This window comes from Hemiscyllium ocellatum, chromosome 15, assembly GCF_020745735.1.
Source record: "Hemiscyllium ocellatum isolate sHemOce1 chromosome 15, sHemOce1.pat.X.cur, whole genome shotgun sequence".
NCBI classification, from domain to species: domain Eukaryota; kingdom Metazoa; phylum Chordata; class Chondrichthyes; order Orectolobiformes; family Hemiscylliidae; genus Hemiscyllium; species Hemiscyllium ocellatum.
The window spans coordinates 16,803,231-16,819,873 of NC_083415.1; positions in this window are offsets into that span (position 1 = coordinate 16,803,231).

Sequence of the window (16,643 nt, forward strand, 5' to 3'; positions counted from 1 at the left end):
ATAAAAGTAAATTGAAGTTACAGCACAAAGTTGTCTATATTTATTAACCATACTAATCTAAGTATTGCCACATCTGGTACAAGTACCCTGCTGGTGGTTAAAAAGCCCATCACTGTACCTGTAGTGGCTTGTAATGGGAGATCAGATCTCACACTGACCATTATTGAACAAGCTCCAGGGCTGACCATGTGTTTATCTCTCAGGCTAATTTGACAGGACAGCCTGCCTGCCTCTCCAGAGTATTCACGACATCCTGATCACTGGACACCTTGCACTTGATCTGAAGGAGTAACCGTGGTCCAAACCCCAGTTGGCAAAGGTATAGATCCCCCACACTTTAATAGGATCAAGCCCTACGTGTACTGTAACCAACTCCATGTAGTGTAATCAGAAAAATCCCTTGACTGACACCAATTGTATTCCCTGATGCCTGTTGTTCCCCCTTAATCCCATGAAGGATTGTTTCTTTTTAACTTTCAGCCAAAGTCAGTTGCTTAAAGTACATGCAATGTTAGAAGCTGTCTGCCACTCCCTCTGCCCTAAAAACAATGCAAGCCACATTGTCTGAAGCTGGTAATTGCACTGAAGAACCCATGTACTAAGGAAGAAATCTGATACACATAGAGGTTGAGAAGCTGGAAATTACTGCTGATTTCAGTGAGTGAGCATAAAGATAGCAAACTAAGAGTCGTAGGATGGTATCCTATGTAGACGTCTGAGATAGATGTGTTACCCTGACTGCACAGTTTCCCTGAAGCACTTGCATCCAAATAAGAGATAAAACATGGTGTGAGTTGCCCAAGAGCAATAATGATGGTGTGATGAGCCTGATGATTTGCTGATGCTGATTTGTGTGAACAAAAGTTTGAGAAGGCCATTGAGCACATTGCTGTGAAGAAGCATTTGCATAATAGCCAGGATACACTCTCCATGAGCTGCTGGCTATCTCCTTCTTATGTTAAGAAGGACTGACATCCTTGAAGGTGAATAAACCATTAGAGTTCAATGGACTGTATCTTAGACTGTTACAGGAAGCCAGGGAAGAACTAACAAATGCCGTGAGAATCATTTTCCAATCCTCCCTTGATATAGGTGGGGAACTGAAGGATTATAGTTTGGCTAATGTTGTACAATTGTTTAAACATTGTGTAAGGATAGTTCAAACAACTACGGACTAGTCAGTCTGACCTGGATGGTGGGATAATATTTGAACCAGTTTGAAATGGCAGGATAAAAACGTCACTTAAAAAGGAACAGATTAGTCAGGGATAGTCAGCATGGTTTGTTTGAGGTCACACCACATCATGTGAATGTCATTCAACTTTTTATGGATGCAACAAAGAAGTCTGCTGAGGAGAGGCCATTGGCTACATGGATTTTAGTAAGGCATTTGACAAGGTTCTACATAGCTGACTAGTCAGAAAGACAAAAGCTGATGGGATATCGAGAATGTGGTGAGTTAAAACCAAAATTGAGAAATTTGGAGGATTGAGGAAAGAAAGGGTCATGGTAAAAAGATATTTTTTGTGACTAGGGAGTGGTTGTCCATGACATTTTGTAGACCTCAGAGCTGGGTCTCTTGCTTTTGTTCTGTTTATTAATTATTTGAATTTAAATGTCGGAGGCAAAGTTTCAGATGACCACACAGTTGGACATATAGTAATGATGATGATATCTGTTGACTCCAGGATGATGTTTGGTTTTTGGCATAGAAAATGGAAAATGAAAATCAGTGAATTGTGAAGCAATGCATTTGTGGACAGCAGATAAATTTAGAGAATTTGCAATAAACATGTAGTGAAGGCAGCATTTGTTGCCCATCCCTAATTATCCTTGAACTGAGTGATGTACTGGTCCAGCTCAGAGAACAATTAAGAGCCACATTGCTGCAGATCTGGAGACACATGTTGAAGAAACCCCATAAGGATGGCAGGTTTCTTTTCTTAAAAGACAAATAGACAAATTTCTTAGCTGGGTAAAAAAAAAGCAGGGAACTATATTGGGAAAGCTTCTTTTTACAGGTGTGCAGTCAGAGATGTTTGCCAAGGAAGTTATCTGCTCAATTAATTTGAAAGGATCACTAGCATTTTACAAAAGGCCATGTGTCTGAAGTCTCTGGAACCCAAAGGGGAGATGTCAAGGAGGAAACACAGCCTCCATGGTCCCAAAGATCCCCTATGATTCTACAGAATGGTGTAGCAAGATGAAAGGGTTATTCCTGGCTCCTATTTCCTCTTCTCTGATGAGTGTGCCCTATGACTGGCACGGCCTTCTCCCTCAGACATTTTGAAGGGCTTTCTCCTTGCAGATTTTTGGAGGTCTCTGAGCTGTCTCGGTGGGTCCACCCCTCTTGGCAATGTGTCTGAGCACTCCACATTACTCGCCCTTTGACTTGGCCAATTAGAAGGTAAAATTCTGGTAAAATTTGCCAGCACTCTTGCTGCCAGCTCAGAGGCTCCAGTTACTGTTTACCTCAGGCTCACAAAATTTGTGGCAAATTCGAGTGTGTGCCCCTCATTCCGAATGCAATGTGTAATTTTATACATCCTAGAATCAATCTAGTGAATCTTTGATATCTTCCCACTGTGGCAAGTATGTTCGGGCTTAGATAAGGAGACCAGAAATTGTACATAATACTCCAGGCATTGCCTCACCCAAGTACAAGTGCAGCAAGATTTTCCTATTTGCTCAGTATTGAGCATCTTGGATAATATCACATTGATGTCAGGCTATCTTGGTCGTACTCCGTCTTCTCTCTACCTCATCTCTCGAATGGTAGAGTTATCTTTGCTTACTCCCAGTCTACAGGGATCATCCTAGAGATTAAGAAATTGTGGAAGATCAATGCCAATGCTTCTGTGGTTGTCTCTTTTAGAACGTAAGGTTGTAGACTATCAGATTCAGATGTTATGACGTGGCTTAGTCCCATTAACTTCCTCAATTTTTTTTTCTTTTTTAAATATAAACTGCTTGCAGTTCCTCATTCTCATTAGACCCCAGTTCTTCTCAATTTCCTAGATATGTTCTGCATTTTCAACTATTAAGAGAGATGCAAAAGAGTTGTTTAACATCTTTGTTTTCTTAAAATTCTCCATTATTATTTCTCTTGTTCTGACCTTGGATGGACTTGCTATGTCTGTGTATCTGCCTTGTTTGAATCTCTGCTGGTTTCCTAACTGGAAATATTTCAGAGATATCAAAAGATGCCTGGATTGAAATCTGCCACATTCACATCCTCAGAACACAGAAATGACAGCATTGCCAGTGGCTGTGAAAGTGAACTTTACACATTTAGTTCCTTCCAGTCGGGAGTATGTGGTCTTTGAAACATTTCCCAGTTTGTCTCCCACTATTGTATTAGGGAGGCCACTGAGGCTCTGCACTTCAGGAGAGTTGAAAACATTACATTCTGCCTTTCATTAAGATGGAGCGAGCATCAGGCTTCAGAGTGTTGCATCCTAGCCCCATTGCAATGTGACATTTTCTGTCTGCAGGATTGATGGAGGGACTGCTGACTGGTCAGAGATAGGGAAGTGACGCTACAAATAGTAGTGCAGTTGGAGATATATAATGTTTAAACATGGGTTCATGAAGTCACCTTGCAGTACTGTATCCTGGTTCTAGGAGCTAAACTTCTGAAATTGACTACCATTGGTATTTGGTTCCACTGCTTTTACAAAGTCTGTCTGCATGGCTTCTGTGGCATTTCTCCATTTTTGTTCTTTCCACACCAAAGATTCTAATAGAGCACCAAAAATCTTGGTATCTCCGCTCTGTCACATATTGTCATTACTTGTGTCTTTCTCAAATTAACTTCATTTTATAAAATAGCAGCACCTACATCAGTCAAAATGCATCTCCCCTTTAAGAAGTGCAGGTTCATTTGAAGCAGTGCAGGTTGGTTTTAACTCGTGTAAGCCTTTTATTGTTTGATACCATCTGCTACGCCTTTGGCCATGATATTTGCGTCCTCACTGTCCACTGGTGCAGTACGAGATGGTTGCAGGGTGGCAAATGTTATTCCCTCATTCAGGAAAGGGATAACCCTGGAAATTACAGACCAAACCAGACCATGATCGTTGTGTCCTCACTGTCCACTGGTACAATACAAGATGATTGGAGGGTGGCAAATGTTATTCCCTTGTTCAGGAAAGGGATAACCCTGGAAATTACAGACCAGTTACCAATCAGGCTGGTAACTGATACCTGATTGAGTGAGTGGATATTGTTCAGGCTGATCTGATAGCTCCAGGTTCCACTTTCTTCTCTGTTTTCCCGTAACCTTTGATACTTTACTGATTAAAAACCTAAAGATCCAGCCTTGAAAATATTTAACAATCCAACCTGAACAGCACTCCACAGTTAAGAATTCCAGAGATTCAATATTCTCTGAAGAGAGGTTCCACACCCTCAATTTTCAAATTCTTTCTGAGCTGCACAGACCAATTCGCCAAGTCTGTGCCAAGCTGAAGTAATTGGATATCAATCTTGCAGTGTGAGGGGTAAACAAGATTTATGGCTTAAAAGGTATACCCTGAGCACTCATACATTCACTGTGATTGCCATTCTTGCCAACAGAATATTGATACATCATTAGTCAAATTGTCACTGAGAAGATTGTTGGAGTTTCAAAGGGTCTGTTTCTGTATGATTGCATAGGAAGGCTGATGCAGTCAAACACTTTGATGTTTTGCTGTGCACTTGCAGAAAGAAATGGAAATAGATTTCCTAGCTATACAGGTAGATTGCAATGGAGACTGATCTGAGACTCAATCTTATGAAAACCTTGACTCAAAGGTGATTACTATTCTGCCTACTGTGGAAATTTGTAGGGTGGGGATTACACATTCTCCAATTGAATTTTCTTTTAACTAAAGTCCAAGCACCACATTTCCTCAGGCAATGTGCCTACTCCAGCAGTGGATCCTGAGAGAGAGCAGCTGTCTGTGTTTTGCTAAACAAACATACCACACTATCAGAATCAGACCACAGACGCTCTGAAAAATTAATTCAAACAATGTTCACATCTGCTTTGCTATAATTTTCAGTCACTATTTAATGGAAGGACTATGGCTCTATGTTAAGAGTTGTTTGTTCATTTGCAATAGATGCCCATTGGGATTGAGTTGACCCTTGTCTCATGACTTCTAAGAAAGAATTTTTGAGTGTGTTATCACTTCTTGACTTCCCCGACTGCCTGAGGTGGATTGCTAGATGCACATTATGTTGGGTATAAGTGACTAGACCAGAGCATGTTAGGTGCTATTGTCCTGAGGTTGAATTGGCAGTGTCAATAATATGAAGGCAAGGTCCCTTGTTGTCCTGATTGGTGTGAGAGTAGATTTAATGGATATTGATTCTTCTGAACAGTTCATTTGTAGGGTAGCTCCAAATGACTGAAGGTCCATTCAAAACTGGGTGGTTAGCACTGCTGCCTCACAGTGCCAGAGACCCGGGTTCAATTCCTGCCTCAGGCAACTGTCTGTGTGGAGTTTGCACATTCTCCCCGGGTCTGTGTGGGTTTCCTCCGGGTGCTCCGGTTTCCTCCCACAGTCCAAAAATATGCAGGTTAGGTGAATTGGCCACGTTAAATTGCCCGTAGTGTTAGGTGAAGGGGTAAATGTAGGGGAATGGGTCTGGATGGGTTACTCTTCGGAGGGTCAGTGTGGACTTGTTAGGCCGAAGGGCCTGTTTCCACACTGTAAGTAATCTAATCTAAACATTTCTGCCGAGCCTTAGGGCTTGTTTATGCTTTTGGGTCACATCTTTGCCAATGGTATCTAATCTTAATAGTCCATCATCTCTTTCACATGTGCATGCCCATCACTGGCATTGTATGCAATTAATTTTCTGGAACTAGCTTTGTAAGATTGAATGAAGGTATGCGCACGAAGGAAATGTCCAAATGACAGAGGTCAGGCAGATAAGAGTGAAACAGACTGAGCCACACAAGAGACTGGAACCATAAAGAACAGAAGCGTGAGTTGCACACATGTGGTTTCAAGTGGATGAGTTAAGCCCCCTTGAACCAGTCCACTGTGCAAGATAACTTGTTATCCAATTTAGGAAAGTAAACAATTGGGAGGGTTCTGTGGCACAAAACCAGGAAGAAAATGTGTTGGTTCTCTTGCTTTATTTATCCTCATTGGTTCTAACATCGAACAGTCTCTTCAGGTGAAAGGCCTGTCAATCAGCATGACTGTGATCTCTATCCACATGGCATGGGCAATGCGTTTGACTGGCATTTTTCTGTAATCTCAACAATCAACTACTCATGTCCCTTATTTGTCCCACACTGGAATTCTTTAGGTCAGTTGACAACCCAATGTTTAAATGCTAACTGCCTCCAGAAGCATGAGGCATTGGGTAATTCTGTACTTTGAACCCCAGGTCAGTTTTCAGGCCCTGTACAATTTCATGCCAATAAATTCAGCCTGGCAATGGATTCTGCAGAACGTGGATCAAAGGTAAGTGTGACACCTCAGTGGGTGTGGGTCTCACTCTGCTTTGTGATTTTACTCATAATGGAAAGTTGACTAGAAATTCAATCCATGATCTGGTTTATCTTCATGAAGAATGCCTGTGGCCTTTCAATGAAATTAACTTTCTGTGTGCAATGATGGAAATCAGGCAAAATGTGATAACAATCATGACATGAGGAAGATAAAACTTTTTTGTCTCTCTGCATGTAATTGCACATAATTTATCTTTCCACAGAATGCTTTCTGACGCAGTTGAGTTCACAGAATCAGGACCGATTCCCTGAAATCCTCTCAAATTGTGAGGTAAACAGGTTTGTGTACAACAAGTCAAATTATGACATTCATTGGGAAATCAGTAGTCCACTTGTTGAAATTAAAATGTGATGATGAAATAACCGTATCTCATAAAAAGATAACATTTAGTTATGATTTGTAATTTTTTTTTGTGTGTATTCCACCAACTGAAAAGATGGGTCACAGATATTCTGGTGAGCACAGCTCAGACCATTTAAAAAATGGATGCAGTATAAAATGGAATTAATTTCCCCATCGGGGAAACACTGCCGCCAGAGTGCCCATTAGGAGTGTAGAGTTTGAAAATTGTTGACATTATTTCTGGGCTTCAAAAGAAGCAGCACAGTTATTCAGGTCTTGAGTGTAATGCCGGAAATGATAATGGAAACCGTTTCAATGGTGCCATTCAAAACGTAGTTGGCTTATTTACCTGATAAAGGAAAAGTGCTAACAATGGAAAAACAGTGGGGGTGGAAATATGTAGGGTATGTTGGGAGATAAGGAGATTACATAATAACAGACAAAATTTAAACATTCTTATCTTCCACTGATGATTCCACTGTCCAACAAGAATCTACTTCTGCTTTAAAAATATTCAATTGCTCCTCACCCTCCACCTGTTAAGTCAGAAAGTCATAAAATCATATAACCCTTTCAGAGAAAAACAAAATTCTCCATATCTTTGTTCCAAAAGTGCAACCTCTAGTTTTAAAACAGTTCCTCTAGCTCTAGACTCACCCGACAAGTGCAAACATCCTTTCCACATCCTTTTTGCCAAGATAACTCAAAATCTTATATACTTCAATCACTCACCTCTCACTCTTCTACATTTCGGTGGAAACAAGCCCAGTCTGTCCTATCTGCCTGCCCACTCATTCCAGGTTTCGAGCGAATAAACCTGCTCTGAGTTGCATCCAATGCATTTGCATCCTTCCCTAAATAACGTGACAAAAACAACACACATTATTCATGGTGGTCTCACCGACGCCCATTGTAACTGAAGCAGGATATCCTTACTTTTACACTTTTCAATTCTTCTCATAATAAGAGATAGATTTTATAAGCCATATTGATTAAATGCTGCAAGCGTATATGAATTTTTGTTGCGATGCAGGTGCCAGAAAACCATATCTCTCTGCACAATGGAATTTGGCAATCATTTTCCATTTAACACTTCTTAAAGTTTTTTCCTGCCAAAGCACAACTTTACATTTTCCTCCCAGTCTTAACACCACTTTTGTTTGTTTATGTCTTTCTGTAAGCGTGAATACTTGTTAGGCAGGCTGTAGAGTTTTAACACGTACAGTTGCATGTCATTAGTTTATAGTTGTGGTTAGAATCTATTTATTTGTAATAAATGGTAATACTTGATTCAACCAGAAACCTGGTCTCTGCTTTAAGTTAATCGGTGTCAATCAGATCAGTGAAATTGGAAATTTTGTGTGCATCAATAATATCTTTGACATGTGTGATGACTGTGGGGATAAAGGTGTTTTATCTCCGGTGCGCTACTCCAGTGTTGAGTAACATTCCCCTCATCCATCAGGTCTCTACTTATCACAGCACATTCTTATTCATGCTAATATGTTACTCCCCATATCGTTGGCTTCTATTTCTTTGCAGTATCCTTTGATATGGCATTATAGCAAACGTCTTCTGCGAATCCAATGTGACATATCTGCAGGTTCTCTTTAATCCATAGCTTGTTTCACTCCCTCAGAGAGCTCCAATAACATGACTGTTTTTATTAAAAATCGCATGACACCAGCTAACTACCTGATGAAGGAGCAGCACTCCGAAAGCTAGTACTTCCGCATAAACCTGTTGGACTATAACCCGGTGTCGTGTGATTTTGAACTTTGTCCACCCCAGTTCAATACTGGCACCTTTATATCATGATTGTCTATGATTTCCCTTTGGCAAAAGATGTTAACTCCTCCTGATTATTTTGGGTTTTTCTAAGTGTGCAGCCGTAGTATTTTTAACGATTGACTTTAACACTGCCCCTTTAAGAAACATCAAGCTAACTGGTCTATAGTTTCCTGTTTTCTGCTTGGCTCCCATCTTGAATAGAAGGGTTATATGTGCTACTTTCTAGTTCAATGGAATCTGAGAAACATTGGAAAATGAACACTAATGCACTTATGACTCTAAGAAGAAATCCAGCAGGACATTGCTTGCATCACTCCACTAATGATTGTAATTTTTCTGACTTCCTCTCTCATTTCACTTCCTGACTTACAGCTATGACTGAAATGGTTTTTTTGTAACCTCTAAAGCAAGAACAGAGGGAAATTATTTGTTCATTTTATCCTCCATTTCTGTATTATCTACTATAAGCACCCATTCTCACCCTCAAGAAGACAACCTCACACTTATTACTCTATCCCCCTTCTGAAAATATCTGTAAAAGGGATTGCTATTGATTTTTACATTCCTAGCTCACTAGTTTTCATGCTTCAATTTATTCCTCCTGATTAACCTTTTAACCATTCTCTGATTTCCTTTACATTCTGACCTGCCATTTGATCTGATATGTATCTTAGTGTACTTAGATGCTTTTTCCTTGATACTTTCTCAAAGTTCTTTAGTTAACCATGGATGCTAGGACATCCATTTAGGATTTATTTTTGTACTGGGAATATGATTATTCTGTATAAATTGAAATATGTCTGTAAATGTCTGCCACAGTGTCTCTATTCATTTGTCCTCAGTCTATTATGTCAGTTTATTTCAGTTTTCATATTATTTGGTCACCTTTATTAAGGTTCAAAGTATGTCCCAATCTTCTCCCTTTCAAACCAAGTGTAATACTGAATCACACTGTGGTTGTTGCTACCTAAGGTGCTCTAAATGAAATAATTAATTAATCCTGTTACAGTAAACAGTAGTAAGTCTCATATAAATTGCTGTCAGGTCAATTCCAAAATGTGTATCTCTAGGAAACTATCTCAAAAACATTCTATGAACTCTTCATTGAGGATATTACTGCCAAATTGATTATTCCACTCTATGTGTATATTAAAGTCACTTATAATTATTGCTGTCCCTTTATCGCAGGCACCCAATATTTGTTCTTGTACTCTTTATTTTCCATTATAGATACTGTTATAGGCCCTGTAGATCATTCACACTAGTGACTTGTTTCCCCTGTTATTCTCAATCTCCACCCAAACTGACACTCAGTCCTGATCTCCTGAACTAAGGTCTTCTCTAACTATTGCACAAATGCCATCCTTGATTAACAATGTCACATCTCCAGATTTACCTAACTTTCTAATTTTCTTAAATGTCATATTCTGTCTCAATATTCAGGGCACAATCCTTGTCATCCTGAAGATATATGTCAACAATAGCTGTCATGCCATTTTTACTTACTTTAATGTGTATTTTCTACGAATGATACACACAACCAGATATGGAGTCTTTAGTTTTTGTTACCTTGGTAACATTTCAAACCTGAACAAAATCCACTTTGAGCTTGTAAACTTAAATATGAATATTAATGCAATTAATTAATTAACGTTACAGAATTGAGAGGCAGATAATTGAACAGCTGTCTGGAAGCAGGCCGGTTTTTGGCTGCTCTTTTTAGGAGGCTGAATGATTCTATTTGAACTAGCTTTTTCTCTCTGACTGAATTTGACTGAGATTTTTAAGCCTTGAGGAATGGGTGTGTGACATGTTGAACCTATAATGTAAGAGCCTTTAAGCACTCCTTGTGGATCAAAATGAACAGGAGGGTCATTTGCTACCCTGTTGGTTTTGGGCCCTTCAGCTCCTGGTCATCTTCGTCACTGTGACTGGTACATAGATGCACTGACAAATCAACAACTTCTAATACCCCAGCCATCATTTATCACCATCACTCCCTCATGCCATATCCTGATCCATCTGCTCCTCTGTTAGAACCCTTGAGCCACAGGCCCTTCTGCCAGACAAGCAACCAGTTTGTCAATCAAGGTGACTATTGGGCAGGCATTCAGGAAGCCTTTACATCTGCTTTCCTGGTTTGTAAATCCTCTTCCTGGCTCCAAGCACATGGCCTGGTAAACATTGAGCCAATAACTCCTTCTTTGAAAAAAATTGGAACAGACATGATAGGCCAACAGATCTCTACCTTTGATGTCAGATTCTACAAGAACCAAAAATTCTTGCCCTGCAGATGACCATTAGTTTTTTTTTAAAATTCTGTGAACTGGCCCTTTCAATGGGAGCCAAATTCAAATGGAGTGCAGGTCAGCGACAGAATAACAATATATGTGGCAATCTTTTGTTAAAAAGACTCAGGCAACGTCATCCCAATCCTTCATACGTGCAGCTCATTCTGAGAAAATGAACCATAAAGCCCAGACAGATCAGAAGTTCACCCCAAGTCTGTGCCATGTCAGCTCACTGCACTCAGGGGACATGCTTCTCTCAGCTACAGAATAAAAACGAAAAGAACTGCTAATGCTGGAAATCAGAATGAGAAACAGAAATTGCTGGAAAAGCTCAGCAAGTCTGGCAGTATCTGTGGAGAGAAATCAGACTTAGTGTTTCGGGTCTTCATAACTTAGCTACAGAATGATTTAAAAAGCAAGAAATACTAAGGCTGAATGCTAATCACGACCCCACTGAAAAGTTTGCTTACGTAATTAGTGGACCTTGGCTCAGCTGTGAGATCTCCAGTGTTTGCTAACTTTCAACGTTTAGCTCACTCCTGCAGATGGCTGGTGTCTGGGGACTTGCATTGCATTGTGAATCAGTGCGTCTAGGAGTGAAGAGAAAAGATTTGATTATTCCCCTGCTATGTTGATGAAGCTACAGTTGAAAAAACTATCAGAAGGGCAGAACTGGATATAAGTTGCTTGAGGAAAAACAGAGAGGAAAGGAAAGGGTGAGAGGTGACAGTATAGATGAAGCAAAACATGAGAGTGGCAGAGAGGGAATAGGGCCTAGAGAGTCAAGGAAAGAATTTACCCCAGAGATTTTTTTAAAAAGTAGCACCATGTGATGGGGTGTATTCCATGGGCCACAGTTTCATGGAAAGAGGCAGAAAAGCAAATCTGCGAAAAAAAACCAAATGTACAACTACGTTTTTTTCATTACAATGGGAGTCTCTAATTATTCTAATACATCAGGTGGTAATGTTCAGGGAGATGAGTTTTTGGAGTGGGCTAAGGAGACTGTTTTGAAATAATATATTGCCAGGCTCAAGTGGAAAGAGCTGAAAATGTGTTGCTGGTTAAAGCACAGCAGGTTAGGCAGCATCCAAGGAATAGGAAATTCGACGTTTCGGGCATAAGCCCTTCATCAGGAATGAGGAGAGTGTGCCAAGCAGGCTAAGATAAAAGGTAGGGAGGAGGGACTTGGGGGAGGGGCGATGGAGATGTGATAGGTGGAAGGAGGTCAAGGTGAGGGTGATAGGCCGGAGTGGGGTGGGGGCGGAGAGGTCAGGAAGAAGATTGCAGGTTAGGAGGGCGGTGCTGAGTTGAGGGAACCGACTGAGACAAGGTGGGGGGAGGGGAAATGAGGAAACTGGAGAAATCTGAGTTCACTTCACAGCTGAAAATGTGTTGCTGGTTTTCACAGCTGAAAATGTGTTGCTGGTTAAGTGGAAAGAGGCAATGCTGGACATGGTTCTGGGAAATAAGCAGGTTCCAGTGTCCATGGGAGAACATTTAGTGGGCAGTAGCTGTAGTATTGGAGGTCTAGTTCGGCTACAGAAAAGGATGAGGAGCAATCCAGAATAAGAGATAATAATTGGGGAAAGGCCAATTTCAGCAAGAACAGATCCGAGCTTGGTTCAATCATGAAAGATTGACAGTCAAAACTGCAACTGAACAGTGAACTGCCTTTAAAGAGAATATGGGTCAGAAAGAGTCGATGCTTATGCCCATGACATTTTGAGGTCAGATAAATGGCGGCACGGTGGCGGCACAGAGGCTCCATGGTTAGCACTGCTGCTTCACAGCACCAGGGATCCGGGTTCGATTCCTGCCTCAGGTGACTGGCTGTGTGGAGTTAGCACATTCTCCCCGTGCCCACGTGGGTTTCCTCTGGGCGCTCCAGTTTTCTCCCACAGTCTAAAGATGTGCAGGTCAGGTGAATTGGCCAGGCTAAATTGCCCTTAGTGTGAGGCACATTCGTCAGAGGGAAATGGGTTTGGATGGGTTACTCTTCGGCGGGTCGGTGTGGACTTGTTGGGCCGAAGGGCACACTGCAGGGAATCTAATCTAATCTAAACACAAACAAAGCACTCTGTATGACAAATGAGAATATGATAAAACCAAGAATAGGTGCCAGGTCAGAGGTCATGTTGATAATTCAACGCAAGACCTGCACTGGATGTAAGAATTTCGGAGCTGAAGTGAAAGAATTGATAAACCGATGAGAGGACCATAAGATCATAAGAAATAGGAGTGGAAGTAAGGCCATTTGGCCCATCAAGTCCACTCCACCATTCAATCATGGCTAATGGGCATTCCAACGCCACTTATCCCCACTCTCCCCCTATCTCTTAACTCCTAAGAATTTATCAATCTATGCCTTGAAGACATTTAACTTCCCAGACTCCACTGCATTCTGTGGCAGTGAATTCCACGGGCCCACCACTCTCTGGCTAAAGAAATGTCTCCTCATTTCCGTTCTAAATAGACCCCCTCTAATCTAAGGCTGTCCCCATGAGTCTTAGTATTCCCCATCTGATGGAAACAGTTTCCCAGCATCCACCCTTTCTAAATCATGCATTATCTTGTAAGTTTCTATTTGATCTCCCCATAACATTCTGCATTCTAACGAATACAATCTCAGGATCCTCAGCCATTCATCGTATCTTAGGCCTACCATTCCAGGGATCATCTGCTGGACGTGCTCCAGTGCCAGTATGTCCTTCCTGAGATGTGAGACCCAAAATTGGACACAGTATTCTAAATGGGGCCCAACCGGAGCTTTATAAAGTCTTAGTAGCACTTCACTGCTTTTACACTCCAACATTCTTGAAATAAATGACAATATTACAAATGACTTCTTAACCATGGACTCAACCTGCAAGTCAACCTTTAAAGAATCCTCGACTAGCACTCCCAGATCCCTTTGTACTTTGGCTTTATGAATTTTCTCACCATTTATAATATAGTCCTTGCCTGTGTTCTTCTTTTTTCCAAAGTGCAAGACCTCGCATTTGCTCACATTGAATTTCATCAGCCATTTCACAGACTATTCTCCAAAACTGTCTAAATCTTTTTGTAGCCTCCCCACCTCCTCAGAACTACCTGCCTGTCCACCTAACTTCATATCATCAGCGAACTTCGCCAGAATGTCCCCAGTCTCTCCAACCGGATCATTTATATAAAAAGTGAACAGCTGGGGCCCCAACACTGAACCCTGCGGGACACCACTTGTCACTAGCTGCCATTCCGAAAAATAACCTTTTATCCCAACTCTCTGCCTTCTGTCAGATAGCCAATCCTCAATCCATGCCAGTAGCTCACTTCAAACACCTTGGCCCTCACCTTACTCAGCAGCCTCCCATGAGGCACCTTATCAAAGGCCTTTCGGAAGTCTAAGTAGATCACATCCAGTGGGTTTCCCTGGTCTAACCTACTCATTACCTCTTCAAAGAATTCTAACAGATTTATCAGGCATGACCTCCCCTTTCTAATTCCCTTACTAGGATGCTGACAGCAAACTTCAAAAAGAAACCACTAATATTCTAGAGGCATATGAATAACAAGGAGGATGATGATTAACATTTCCTCTAAGCTATGTGGCTGCTGATGAGGATAATTATGGATCATGGACAGAATGTATGCTTGGAATGGACACATTGGTTGATGTAATTATATCTGTATTTACCAATCAAGAAAGTGTAGCCAATATCATAGGGCAAGAGGAGTGCAATGAGATGTAAATGGGCTAAAAATGATGAACGGTAGTATAAGAAGGGATGTTCTTACAATTATTAAGTCAACATTGAAGGATTTTTAGTGACTTATAATAGTGTGTTATTGAGGTACCACAGAGAAAATATTAGTATGGTTGTTTACTTTTTTTGCTGGGATTTTTTTTGAAAATAAGCACAACATGATCCATGGTTAGTACATCCTCTGGATCTCTTATTTCAATAACTTATTATTCAGTATGAACTGTTGTCAATGCAAATATGATACAACAATGAATTACAATATTACATTTCCCAAAAAAAGGTCATTCACTCAAAATCTTTGATATTATCCATCATCCATACTAATTATATTTTATACTGGCCATTTGTTTGGTGCCTAAATGTCAGGGATGCTAAAGTCTTATTTATTCAAGCCAAAAACATGATACCATCATGAATCCATTTATCTAATATTTACTAGTGAGAAGGCAGCTGTCATCTAAAGATATTAGATGAAGGGCTTTTGCCCGAAATGTCGATTTTCCTGCTCCTCAGATGCTGCCTGACCTGCTGTGCTTTTCCAGCACCACTCTAATCTTGACATTATCAAGTCGTGGAAGACATGAAATTTGTTTAAGAACAATATTTTCATAGTCTACTAATGGTCAAGCTGCTAGCACTTAATTATGATTTTCCTTACACTTTTCACTATCTCCTTATGATAGAGCAATCTTTTATTAAGATCAATAAGTTGTTGGATTGAGCGTCATGTGGATTTTTGTCAGAAGCATTCTTCTTGATATGAAGGTTTCAATAAGCCTCAGTTGTGATCATTCACTGAATTTTGTGTATAACTGTACCAATAATATGCTACAACTTGCCAGTGTAATTGCAGGAATGTTCAAAAAATCCTGCAAGATATTTTATCTGAAGAAGTGCTCTTACATCAGTTGCAGTGACCTTCAGAACATATTAGAGAAAAATGCTACTATGCCTTGGTGTCTCCTGGTTTTAACAATCTTGAGATGAGTCACAATTATTTGCAACCTTAGATATGAACATTCACAATTTTGTGTTTATTAAGGTTTTCTGGTGAATTGCATGTAATTAAGAGTCTTAGTGTAGATTGTTACAGAACAGTATGCACTGCTTAACCCTAACACTAACATTACCTTAGTTGTTTTATAATCAGGTGAGCAGGGGCAAATTGACTTTTTAAAAAAATCTCCCCATAATGAAGGGTGCCATAACAAGGTTATTTTTTATTCTTTCAAAAAACAGCTACACGCATAATTCAGTCAAAACACATTTCAATCATTCAAAAATGAAGAAGCCAATTGCCAGTTTTTCTTGAGTGAAAGAAAGAGAAATTGTTTTGCCTGCAAACCCTGAGAAAATTTATAAACCATATCATCAAATAGACAGAAATGCAGATATAAAAAAATCTTATAGTCTATCAGGTGTTTAATTTAACCCAAAAGTATGCTTGTTGGGTTGATGACTTGTATTCTCTGCAGCAATGAAGGTTGTGGCTATGTTCAAATTCTTCATGAATGGCTGTTTTTCTGATTTGTTTTACATAGGGTATTGTCATCTTTGAGTCTAAGATATATGGAGAAATAGAGAGAAAGACAGAAGTAGAGAGAGAGAGAGAGACAGCCAGCCAGCCAATCTTTCAGTTCTGCAGTTACAAATTCTTCATTGTTTTCTCTCTCTGCCCAAAAGGTGTTGGCTGAATGACAGTTCACTTGTGTATTCATGTGTCTGGCTTCATTGTTTTTTTTCCTTGTTGGATAATCAACAGGGAAGTACTTTATCCCAATGTGTTGGAAGCACACATCAAACCAAAACCACAGATCTATGTGACAGGTTTCAGTCATTTTGATGACATAATCATTTCTTTTCAGACTAGATTGTACTTATTGATGGTTTTATGAGCTTTGTTCAACCTAGTCCAATGATCATGGTGGCCATCTTAAGTTTATTTAATCCCTTTTTTA